Genomic DNA, 11,926 nt, shown 5'->3' on the forward strand with positions numbered 1-11,926 from the left:
GCCGTTTATGAGTCCAAGAGATTAGAAGGGTCTTTGTCTCTTCTTAAAGAAGGAGAACTCAAGTTTTGGAGGGAGTGTTGTGTGTTGCTTGTAGCTGTTCCCCCAAGAGTGCAGGGACGTGTTATTCCGGACATCGTGAAGCTCCGCTTGCTCCCAGAAGCTGAACATACTTCAGATACTCCCAAAGGCTACAGAGTCAAATACGCTCACCGTCCGTAGTCATGCAGGCTCGACACGTCACGTTGCAATTCAAAGCCATACACGAGGAAGTCAGTGTTACCCTTGGTTTTATCAGTCGCTCTAGGTTTGATCAGGGACGACAGAAAAAACCAGATTGGGTCATGACAGGAAATATCGAAGAGGGATGTTGGACTACCCCGAAGCAGGAATACAAAGCTGATCTCTGTAATTACCACAGAAGGTATCTCCCTTGACTGTACAGTAAATTACTGTGTTCAACATAGCAACACATGTATCTATTCAGTATCTCTTTTTGGATAGACTGAAAGTCACTACCTTTTGGAAATCTGACATCTCAACAACAGAACTGTGAAAGACGTGCTATTCTGATAGTGGACGGTGGCTTCAGGGTTTACAGGTGTTAGCACGTATCAAAAGGATGCTCTGATTTCCAAAATGCAGAGGGTAACTTAAATCTATGAGCTCACCTCATTACTGGAAAGTGGTTATCATTTCCCGGGCAATTACAGGGAGTTTCCTGCATGAGGAATTGACATTATCCGAGAAAAACAGCTATAAAATTCAAATTACACAAAGCTACTGACAATGGCTCTATAACGATTCAGAGATTGTGTCGGAAATGCCTCAGTGGAAATACCAGTGAATGATAAAAACGTGAAGATCTTAGAGAAATTGTAGCAGTGATGTCTGAGAAAAGATATAGTTAAGCTGAGCATGTGACTAAAACAATCATTCTGATGACTTTGTCTCCTGAATTTGATTCTTATCCATTCCTGAAAGTAAGTGATACCAACATTCAGGGAAAGCTAACAGGGACATTAGGAATAGGTCGACTTGTAAAAATATAAAGGGAAGCTAAAGTGTCTTGCTTATTCACTGTTCTAACAAATAATGAGCGTTTGGCTTCAAGAACTTATTGTAGATGCAAAGGAGACATCTGGACACAACGGGACAAAGACTCCTGCCCTCCTGGGGGTTATATTATATACAAGGAGGTCACAGAATTCATGAAAGAAGAAATCCTAATGTAACATCTTGGAATGTGGTAGGCACAATGGAAGAACATAACATGAATGTGCTTAGAAGTATGGTCTGTATATTACATAACCTGTACTGATCCCTTCTTTTGTAATATCAGTTCAAAAATCCTGCAGATTTAGAGGTGACTCCTGCTATTGTGAGAAGCACTGTGACCTGGTCTACAGAAACCACAACAGTACAATGGAATGTTATATCAGAATCATCTGGAAAATTGCTAAAACACAGATTCTAAGGTCTTGATCCACAGAATCTTTTTCACTAGGCCAGTTTCTGAAATGAGAATGAGCATTTCTAACAAATCACTGGGTGACACTAATGGTAAAGGTCTAGGAATTAAACTCGGAAACCAGATTTCGATGAAAAATGAGGCTGCCTAGGTCCAGGCCTTGTAGTCTGCCACAGTGAAGAACTGCAGACTCCCAGAGGCAGAGCCAGAGTTTCTCACATCCGTCCCGAGTGTCTCTGCAGTAAGCGAGTCAGGCTAACAGCCAACCTGGCTGGAGTCCTCAATGGCTTAGGAGCCCTGTGAGGGCTCCAACTACCGAAGCTACCTACCCACCTGCACATTTTGCTTAGAACTTATTCTGAAAATACCCACGTAGTTATCTCTCTTATCCTTCAAGTTTTTGCCCAATGACCCCATTATCAAAGATGCCTCCCTTATCACACTATGTAATATACATAAAAAGTTAATATTCACCCAGCTTGATTCCAGCATTGCACCCTGAAGTATTAACACAAGAGAAATGAAATATAGCCACATAACAAATTGTATTAAAATGTCTGTAGTGATTTTATTTGTAACAACCAGTACCAGAAAGCAGTCAATATCCATAAACAGATGAATGAATATACAAGCAGTGGTAGTTTATAGAAAATCATACTTCTCTGCGATATAAAAATGATGAAGTATTCATGCTGAATCTGAAAAAAAAAACACAAACCATTCTGCAGAGGGCACCCATGGGAGGAAAAAAAGGGTAAACAATTTACTATTTCAATCATAGAAAATTCTAGACAATGCAAACTAATCTGTTACAAAGGAAAGTAGACCAATGGTTGCCTGAAGGGCAGAGAGAGAGACACCACTGAAGTGCTGCACATAAATACGGAGTGAGGGACGGGGCCATTTTCATGATTGTGATGAGTTTCCTGGGTTAAGTGAATTTAGCTTACTGAGCTGTTCAGTTTTGTTTTGTTTTGTTTTGAGCTGTTCAGTTTAAATACGTACAGTTCACTGCACGTCATCTATACCTTAGCACAACTTTAGAAACGGTTCAAAGTAAAAATCTGGATTTCCTACCGGCTTGTAAAATCCCGCTCTGCAACTCCATCTCTCCTCATGCCCCAGGGATAACAAATAAAAGTGAACGACGAAAGCGACGAAAGCCATTTCCACTCGATTCGAAAGGAATGCAGGCTGCTGCGCTAAGGCCACAATCACTGACCAAGACATGTCCTTTCTCTCAACTCCCTGGTTTTACTCCCAAGACAGCGATGGCCTTGAGACAGGGCGCCCAAAAAAGCTACATGAGTCTTTAAAACTCTACATTATTTTTTCTCAAAGGCCCTCAGCTACACAAGATACACAGTTCTGGAAATCCTGAAAATTTCTGTACCTGCTCATCCTTCACAGCCATAGTGACTAAACCTGCAGACACCCTCTTAAAGGAGGCCCATTCCAACGAGTGTGTTGTAGTCTCCTCACTCCCTATCAATCCAGTGTGGGGGTGCGGGGGTGGGGGGTTGTTTGCTTGTTTTAACAATCATGATCCCCCCTATAATCTTTCAACCAGTGGCACCACCCTAAAGAATTCTGGACACCAGAGCACTTGGCTGCTTTGCGGGACCCAAGTAATAGATTTCCCTTATCAGTGCTGAGCGGGATGCAGCATCCCCTCTGAATAAGAAAACAATTCTTACGAACACCAGAGTCCGTCACAACTGTACCCTCCTCAGGCTGACCTCTGAACCTACAGAGTATCATGACATCCAAGCAACGAATCAGGACCCTAATGCCCGGCAGTCTTTCCTGGGAAGCTGTGGGCAGCAGTGCAGACCAGGCCAAACAAAACAAAACAAAACAAAACGTTGTGCCCAAGTTTTCGTGTCCGAGAGACCAAGGAGCCAACACCGATGCAATCACACGAGGGTTTATTCGACAAGCTTAAGCTTGTCGTGTCCAAGTATACCCGACACAGCGGAGTAGGGACTGGACCCCGAGTCTAGTTAAGGCAGGGCTATTTATGTGTCATTACAAGAGGCTTGGGCGGGGAGGAGGGGAAATTTCAGGCTTTCCTGCAGTAAGCTGATCAGCTGCTGCCGGGGTGTTGCGGGGCGGGGTACAGCGGTTTTTCCTGGACCGGTCACTGGGGCCTGAGATGGCTGCTGGAGCGAAGATGGCTGTACTCTTGCTAAGGTTAAACCTGAGGTGGGATGTCCTTAATTTTCTCGGCCTCCACAAAAACAAAAACAAAAAAGAACATATATATATATTCTGCCGAATACTGTCCTATCTGGGGCAAAGTTTGGACCCAAGAAAAGCTGGTCACATGCTCCTGCTAGCAGAACTCAGTTGTTCTCAGCAGAACGACCCAAACAGTTGTTTTCTTTTTTTTTTTAAATATTTTATTTATTTATTTGACAGAGATTACAAGTAGGCAGAGAGGCAGGCAGAGAGAGAGGAGAAAGCAGGCTCTCCACGGAGCAGAGAGCCCGATGCGGGGCTCAATCCCAGGACCCTGGGATCATGACCTGAGCCGAAGGCAGTGGCTTTAACCCACTGAGCCACCCAGGCGCCCCTCAAACAGTTGTTTTCAAGCTGCCACATACACAGTGAATAGAAGCCCCAAATTAAAGGTGCCTTAAGTAAGGCCTTCATTACCACACAAACCAGAACAATGGAAAACAGGCTATTCCTAGGTTTGTGATTTGGACGCTGGAAAATTCCATCACAAGGGTCATGTGAAACCAGTAACATCCCTGAAAAAGGAATCTATGTTTTCAAATCATGAGCACTGTCTTCTGGGCCCAAACTGGATCAGGTCCACGGCCTAACTCATCAGAGAGAAAGAAATGAGAAAGGAATGATCAGGTTTCTCACTCATCCTTTCACAAACAGGAGAACAGGGAAGTTTTACTTCTCTAAACACAATGTAGTTAGCGAATGAGACACACCCTGAGCACCTTCCAAAGAGGCGAAGTAGAAAAGCTTCCACAACGTAACAGAGGGACGTAAATCTGGCAATGGCCTGGGCAGTTTAAAAATACATCTCTCGGGGCGCCTGGAGGGCTCTGTAGGTTAAGCAACTGCCTTCCACTCAGGTCATGATCCCGGGGTCCTGGGATTGAGTCCTACATGGGGCTCCTTGCTCACCAGAGAGCCTGCTTCTCCCTCTCCCTCTGCCTGCTACTCTGCCTGCTTGTACTCTCCATCAAAAAAATTAAAAAAAAAAAATCTTAAAAAAAATACACACACACACACACACACACACACATATATATACCTCTCACATACCTGGAATTTGGTGGCTGTTCTGATGTAGGACATTAAATTCAGGCAGATGGCACCCTCAGAAGCCACCTGCAGCATTAGAAGGAATACAGAACTAGCACACTCCCCGCACATCTACATTAATCCTCTGAGTTTCCTACGTGAATTACCTGGTAGTCAATGAGACAGGGCCTCCGCCAGGGAAGTCATCACATATAGAAGGCCTTCATCCAGGGTGAACTTTCCAACACTGAAGGAGCACCAGAGCTTTATTTAAAGATTTCCCACATTCCCCATACTCAAGAGGCCTTCCTCCAGCGTGAATTCTGATGCTGGAAGAGCACAGAACTTTGGCTAAAAGATTTCCCACATTCACCACGCTCATAAGGCCTTGATTCAGTGTGAAACCTCAGGTAATTAGAGAGAGACTGGATCTGTAAGGAAACAAGTTCCCACATTCCCCACACACATAAGGCCCTTCCCCAGTGTGAACTCTGATGCGGAATGAGGTCGGCCTTGATGCTAAATAATTTACCACATTCCACATACTCACGAAGGCCCTTTCCTAGTGTGAACTCTCCAATGGTGACTGAGGCGGTACCTTCTGGTAAAAGACTTCCCACATGCACTACATACGTAACATCGTGTTCTAGAAAGGTCTCTCTGGTGCTGAATAAATGTGTATTTGTTCTCACAAGTTTTCAAGCATCCTCCCCATTTACAATTAATTTCTATATCGTGTAAGGCCACTATGCACTTGGCACTGCTCTTTGACTTATTGTTGGAGAGACCCAGAGCTGGTCAAAAAGTTCTTCCCAACCTCCCTACAGATAAAGGGCTTCCTTGACACAAAGAACTTGCAGCTCTTCACGAATGAGGTTCTGCTTCTGAAGTGTTTCTTTCCAATGTCCTGCTTCCAGAACTATGGAAGGTTTGCAGTAAAACATAATCATTTCCCATGTGCCCCACAGGTGTATGGTTTCTGGCTGGTATGTGTTCCTTGGCACAGTCAAGCGCAAAATCTCTCTCAAGACCAGGCTATATACCTCATAGGAATGGGCCCTCTGGGCAGACACATCTGCCTTGGAGTCCTGACCTCTGACACTTCTACAGAAATCCTCTGCTCGAAAGGTACCTCCTCCTCATCTGCTCCACACCAACAACCTGAATGAAAGAAAATGCTGGAGGAGTCCATGTTGACTCTGGTTGGACCAGACCACCCATACGCCAGAATGTGTTTGACAAACCCAGGACAAGTCTGTGTGATTATCTACAAAACAGATTTGGTTCCAGTTCAGGACAGAGTGTCTTTGCTCCAGGGAAATAAAAAGCGTAAAATGGGGAAGGTCTCAAATGGTGAAGGACACAACTACGACGTGTGGCATGTGGAGGAGAGCCGGGTCTATAATCTGTTTCTCGGCAAAAAACCTCCAGCCAGCTCTTGGTTCCTGATGACGCATGCCCATTATGCAGAAGGGTAAGTCCAGGACCAAAAAAATTCAACTGCAATAGAGTTGCTCATGTTCAAGGCCTATTCGAGCAGACATGCACACCTCATGACAAAATGCGCAGCGGCCAATGCGGGCAGCACTGCGGACGGAGCGGTGAGGAAAGCAGGCAAGATGTGGAGTCCAGAGAGGCAGGGACTGGTCACGCACAGGATATGAGAGTAGAAGTGACATGTAGAGTGACAAGTAGGCAGAGGATCAAGACTGGTGAGGGAAGAGCGAAAATGAGGTATGCCCACAGGCACCAAAATACTAATCGCACAGAACACATTTCTGTCACAACGGATGTTCTGTTTCTTAAACACAGCCCTGATTTACGCCCTCCCCCAGGGACGAATCCTCCAGATCAGGATCTTCCTGAGCCCATCTTGCTGTGGCTGGATCAACAGCCGTCTGTGAACCACATAAAGGCTCTCCAACCTACTCCCAAGATGAGCAACTACGTGGCACCCGCATGATGCAATCACCAAGGGGAAGACGTCACAGAAGAGCAGAAAGTACTGGGCCAGAACAACTCAGTATTTGATTGCCTGGTGGTGTGGGGTGGGGGGTGGGGTGTTTTAGAGGAGAGTCTTACAGGAAGAGATCATGGTCCCCATAACTGTAATCACGTTGGTGTTAGCAATTCCTGGCATGGACAGTCATGAAGAAATGTCAGCTAGAGGAAAGAAGTAGCAACTGGTGTATTCGGGTGCCTTAGATCTGGACAGTGTCCCCGGGCCAGGGAGAGGGCAATCAAGAACAATCAATTACAATGACCACCAGATGCCTGACCCGTTGCTGGGGCTGCTCAGGGGGAGGGCAGTGCACACACCTCAGACTTACCAGCCACAGCACGTGCTTAGGCAATCAGGGAAACAAGCAGTGTCCATGGGCCCGATATGAGAAGGCCAGACCAGCCCCTGGGAAAAAGGGAAGAGCAGAGAACATCTAAGGGTACAGTGAACAACCAGGGGCCACGAGAGGCAAGTTTTACAAGATCAAGAGGTGAGGTATAATCTGGTTCCCATAGGATGATGTGAAGGGCTTGTGCGAGGAACTCCATGGGCTTGTGGAGAACTGAAACACACTTTAAAGGTATAAGTAGGAACGCTCTGGTCCTCCTGATGAAAAGGGGAGTCTTGGCTAGGAGACCTGTCCAAGAGTGGGGAGGAGAACCTGAACTCAGGCCATCTCAGGCACTCAGAGTTTCAACAGGTGCCAAGGCAGCACATAATAATGGGCCTTAATTTTAGGCCATGAAATACAACTTAGCAGAAAACATCCAGAGTTCCTTGGCAAATTCCCACAGGACCCAATACTAGTCCAGAGCTCCCATGGCTCCTGCTAGAATTGGAAACGCCTAATCCTTCCACGGAGGCCTCCCTCCCTGGCTCTGTTCCATGCCTGAGACCAAGCCACACAGAACCAGTTGTGGTCGAAACCATGGCCCGCTTCCATTTCTGTGCTGTACTTGCTGTCCCCTCCGCAATGACAATCGTCTCTGTCCACCTAACCCCCATTCAAAGCCCAGTCCATTTGTCACACACCCCCGTCCCACTGATTCTCCCAGACGACCATAATCTCCCCCTGAGCATACCACCAGTACGAATGACATAACCCAGGTCCCACCAAAGTCCTCACAAATCACTGGGAATCCACAGAGACGTGAATGAGCAAGAGCTTTGACCTGAGTGACATCTTGCCTCAATTACCCCTTGTCTCTGCATCTCTCTCACGTCCATTCTTATCTTGGAAGCCTTGGCCACCTGCTAGACTAGTGTATCTGATACACCCTACTTTTAAGGGCACAAATCTCCCTAATTGGCATTTATGAATTCCAATACCATCACTCAAGTACCCAAGCGAGAGACCCAGTGCTCAGCCCCTACCCTCTACTTCCTGGCCTATGAACAGCTTCACACCAATCAACAAGAAGGTTGTACCTCCTAAATGTAACCACAGGTCACTTCCTTGGGTCCACACAGTAAATACCACATTTTGAATGTCTCCAATTTGAACTGTTTTTTTGCTTTCCCAACTTGTGTTTCCAGCTGCCAATTTGATGCCTCCACTCAGTGGTCTCTGAAATACCTCTGAATCGAAACATGGCCAAAACAAAGCTCCTGATATCCCCAGTGAACATTATTTCTACTACCGACTTCCTCCTCAGTTGGAACTTCCATCCCTACAGCTGCAAAGATCAAACACCCTGGGGTTATCCCTGATACCTCTGTTTCTCCCCCTCACCACCCACATTAAAAATCTAGTTTCCCATTTTAAAGCATGAGTCCATGGTTGCATCCAAAAATGTGACCACCCTAAACCACAGTCCTGGTCAATTAACCTTCACCTGGTTTATGGTAGTAGCCTTTGCCCTGATTTCCCTTGTCCCTCCCTCATTTCCATGGTCTATTCTCTGCTTTACAGGAGACTGTTTTCGACTTTTCTAACATTATCTCTCTCTTCTGACCAAACCTTCTATGACGTCCAGAAGAGACACCCAATTTTTTCAGGCAGTCATTCCTATCCTGACACGTGTTCCCCTGCTCTTTGTTCACATCATAAAAGGAAACCTGTGATTCCTGAACACCTCCAACTCAGCTTTACCTCCTTGTATTTGCACATCCTGGTACCTGCTCCTGGGTTAACCCTAAACACTCGTTTATGTTGGATGACAAAAATGGGAACACCGTCATATAACCCCTGACATCAACTTAGGACTCTGAGATTGGGGTTTCTCTACGGTCTTCAGACTCAAGGACTAGGAAAACAGCACGTAAGAGTCCAGAGAACATCTGGGTGTCAGTCAGGGCTAGTAAACGACTAGGACACCCTCTACACACCCGTGCTGGTTCCACAAGTACTTCTGCAGTCCTGGGACTCTGCGGGAAAAGGCAGGCCTTTGAAGAATGCCACCACGGGGGAAAGGATGATGGGCTCGTGCCTCTCTGCACTCTTCCAGGCCCTGGAGCCAAGTGAGCTCAGGCTGGCTGTCTAATCAGTGGGCCTCGGGGCTCAATGCTGTCTTACCGGCTGCGTGACCCTGAACAGAGACTCAGCCTGCCAGTTCCTCGGAGCACTCATCTCCCACCTCCAAACTGCTCTTCTTTAGAACTCCCTGGGGGAATCTTGAAACGCTAATGGAGATCGTGGCCCTCCTTTGGCCAAAGTCCCCTTGGCGCCTAGTGTCCTCCCATGAAGGTACCGCACCTCCGCCCACCAATCCAGGCGTCTCCGCCTCACGCTCTCCGTCCCGAGGGCGGAATCCTCCCGCCTCAGACCTCCTGCAGCCCCCGCCCCGGCGGCCCCTCAGCCCGGAGCCCGCTCCCGCACGCAGCCCGCCCGCGCTCCCACACGCGCCCCCGCCCACCCCCGACTCCCTGTCCCGGACACCGGGGCCCGGGCCGCAGGGCCGCGAGCAGGGGCCCCGCGCTCGGGCCTTCGGGGTCTGGGTAGGGGCCGGCGGGGTGGGCCCGGGGGACGAGCGCTTACCGGAGCCGGGTCCCTGGGCGCGGCCGCCGCCATCGGACTCGGTGGCGGAGCGGACACCGGGCCGGCGGTCCAGGTCCCGGCCCGGAGCGGGGCTGCCCGGGATCCAAATCTCTGCGGTAAGGGCGAGCCTTTTCACGCCTACTCCCCTCTGTTACCTACGCCTCAGCCCTGCGGAAGGGATCCCCCAGAACGCAAAACACGCCTGCCCAGAGCAGGAGGCCGGAAGTCCCGCCCTGACGCAATGCGCATGCGCAGATATGCTCGTCCTGATGCGTCTTCGGCTCCTCGGCACGCAGGATCTTGTGGGTAATGTAGTCCTAGCGCTCCGGCGATGGCAGGAAAGCGGGTTCTCCACCCTTGATAAACCAGAGTATCCAACATAGGCTGCGCGGCACTAGGAGGGAAGCTGGAAAATGATATTCCTGCCTCAGGGGAGAAGGCTTTGTCCATGTCAAACGCATTAAAAGGACATTGTTTCGGACTCCACAAAATCAGCCTACTCCAAGAGGATAAAAATCTTACCTGAGATGCTCCCAGATCTACTTAACATAAACAGCCTAATCATCCCATAATCAGTCATAAAATGTGTCCTTGAATAGCTGGAAACGTTATGTTATTGTTCTTCAAATGCTGTGGACTGAAGCGCTATTCAGTGTTTCATTATGTTTGGTCAGAAGAATAGAAAAAACTCCAAAGAGGGCCATGAGTGGGAAGAAAGAAGAAGAATGTTAGACTGCCCTGAAGCCGGTGAACAAGTAGGAGCTCTGCATCTGAATCCCACAGAAAATTTCTCAGTTGCTTATATCATCGGGAATTATGTCCTATACACTGAATTATGTCCTATCCACATTTTTTTACTCCATATACTAAGATATACTCACTTTCTTTTAGCAATCTGAGAAGCAGCTCAATCTGAGAACAACTTAACTAATGCTATCTTTTTTGGGTAATAGACTATATTTTATAGCAGTTTTAGGATCACGGCAAACTGAGCAAAAGGTACAGAGGTTTCCCCTATAGCTCTGCCCCGCCAACCAAAGCTCCCCCATTACCGGTATACCTCAAGCAGAGTAGTAATTTGTTACAATTAATGAACTTCACTGACATATCATCATCACCCAAAGCCCATAGTTGTATAAGGATTCACTCTCAGCTCAGTCATGATTTACTCGGACCAAGGGCTCTTCTTGCAAGACCCTCCCTCTGAAATTCTCTTTTCAATAGTTTTCTTTCCTGTAGGCTGTCCTGTCCTGAGCTATTCTTGACCAGCGTTAGCTGCTGTTCTATTCTGTCTTCCCCTTAATAATTATATCATCCAGGTCCCATGCAGTTACTTATCTTGGGGGTGGGAATGGAGACCCCCCCCCCGGGAGTACACAAGATGCATATAAAAATAGCCACAGCAAGATGGGGTCAGAGGAAGTCTGGCCCTAAGGAGAAGTCCCTGGAGGAGGACGTGACATCAGGATTGTATACAAATCAGTGCTAGAAATCTATTGTTTAACTAGTATTTTGGTGCCATTATTGTGCCCACACCCCATTTTTGCCTTTTCTTCCCCAATCTTCTCGCTCTGCTGACTTTTCAATTGTACTACTTGTCCCTTCTCTTACTTCCAGTTCCAGGGCTAATCCTCACATCTCTGGACTGGTGTCACTCACTCTCCTCACTGCTCCACCAGCAGTGTGCTCCAACATTAAGCTCTATGTGTTGTGTTGTGTCATGAGATGTACACATGTTCTCAAATCGTCCCTAAACACCAGCTGCTCTGTTGCAGTTGGATTCGCTAGTACCTGGACATATCTCTCTACACAGTGCTCACACGGGAGCAGCAGATGAGACCTGATGAACACTGTTTGCAGAGGAGTAAGTGGTAGATCCGGCCTCTCCTCCATGTTGTACCCCATGGTTGTGTCTTTCACATTCTTTCTTCATTCTGCCTTTTATTACAGGTTATTTATGTGAATGTTCACTTTTACCAACAGTCTGTGAAGGCTAAAAATTCTTTTCGGACACCTGGGTGGCTCAGTCAGTTAAGCATCTGCTTTAAGCTCAGGTCATGATCCCAGGGTCCTGGGATTGAGTCCCACATTTTTCTCCTTGCTCAGCAGGGAGCCTGCTTCCCCCTCTGCCTGCTGTTCCTCCTGCTTGTGCACTCTCTCTCTCTCTCTCTATCTATGTGACAGATAAATAAATAAAATCTTTTTTAAA

The 11,926-nt window shown here is 47.3% G+C and overlaps 1 long non-coding RNA gene across 2 annotated transcripts; it reads right to left on the reverse strand.

The window, feature by feature from the left end:
• Nucleotides 1-2,013: 2,013 nt before the first annotated feature.
• On the reverse strand, nucleotides 2,014-9,917 carry LOC308358869. Of its 2 annotated transcripts, XR_013968346.1 has the most exons (5): nucleotides 9,718-9,917; nucleotides 7,069-7,145; nucleotides 5,782-5,899; nucleotides 4,760-4,825; nucleotides 2,015-3,698 (listed from the first exon to the last, which is right to left on the reverse strand). It is a non-coding gene; the product is annotated as an uncharacterized lncRNA (long non-coding RNA). The 2 variants fall into 2 exon arrangements; XR_013968345.1 differs by lacking the exon at nucleotides 5,782-5,899 and having other exon boundaries at nucleotides 2,014-3,698; nucleotides 9,718-9,908.
• Nucleotides 9,918-11,926: the final 2,009 nt, after the last annotated feature.

The sequence above is a fragment of the Martes martes genome (genome assembly GCF_963455335.1).
Source record: "Martes martes genome assembly, chromosome: 17".
In the NCBI taxonomy this organism is placed as follows: Eukaryota; Metazoa; Chordata; class Mammalia; order Carnivora; family Mustelidae; genus Martes; species Martes martes.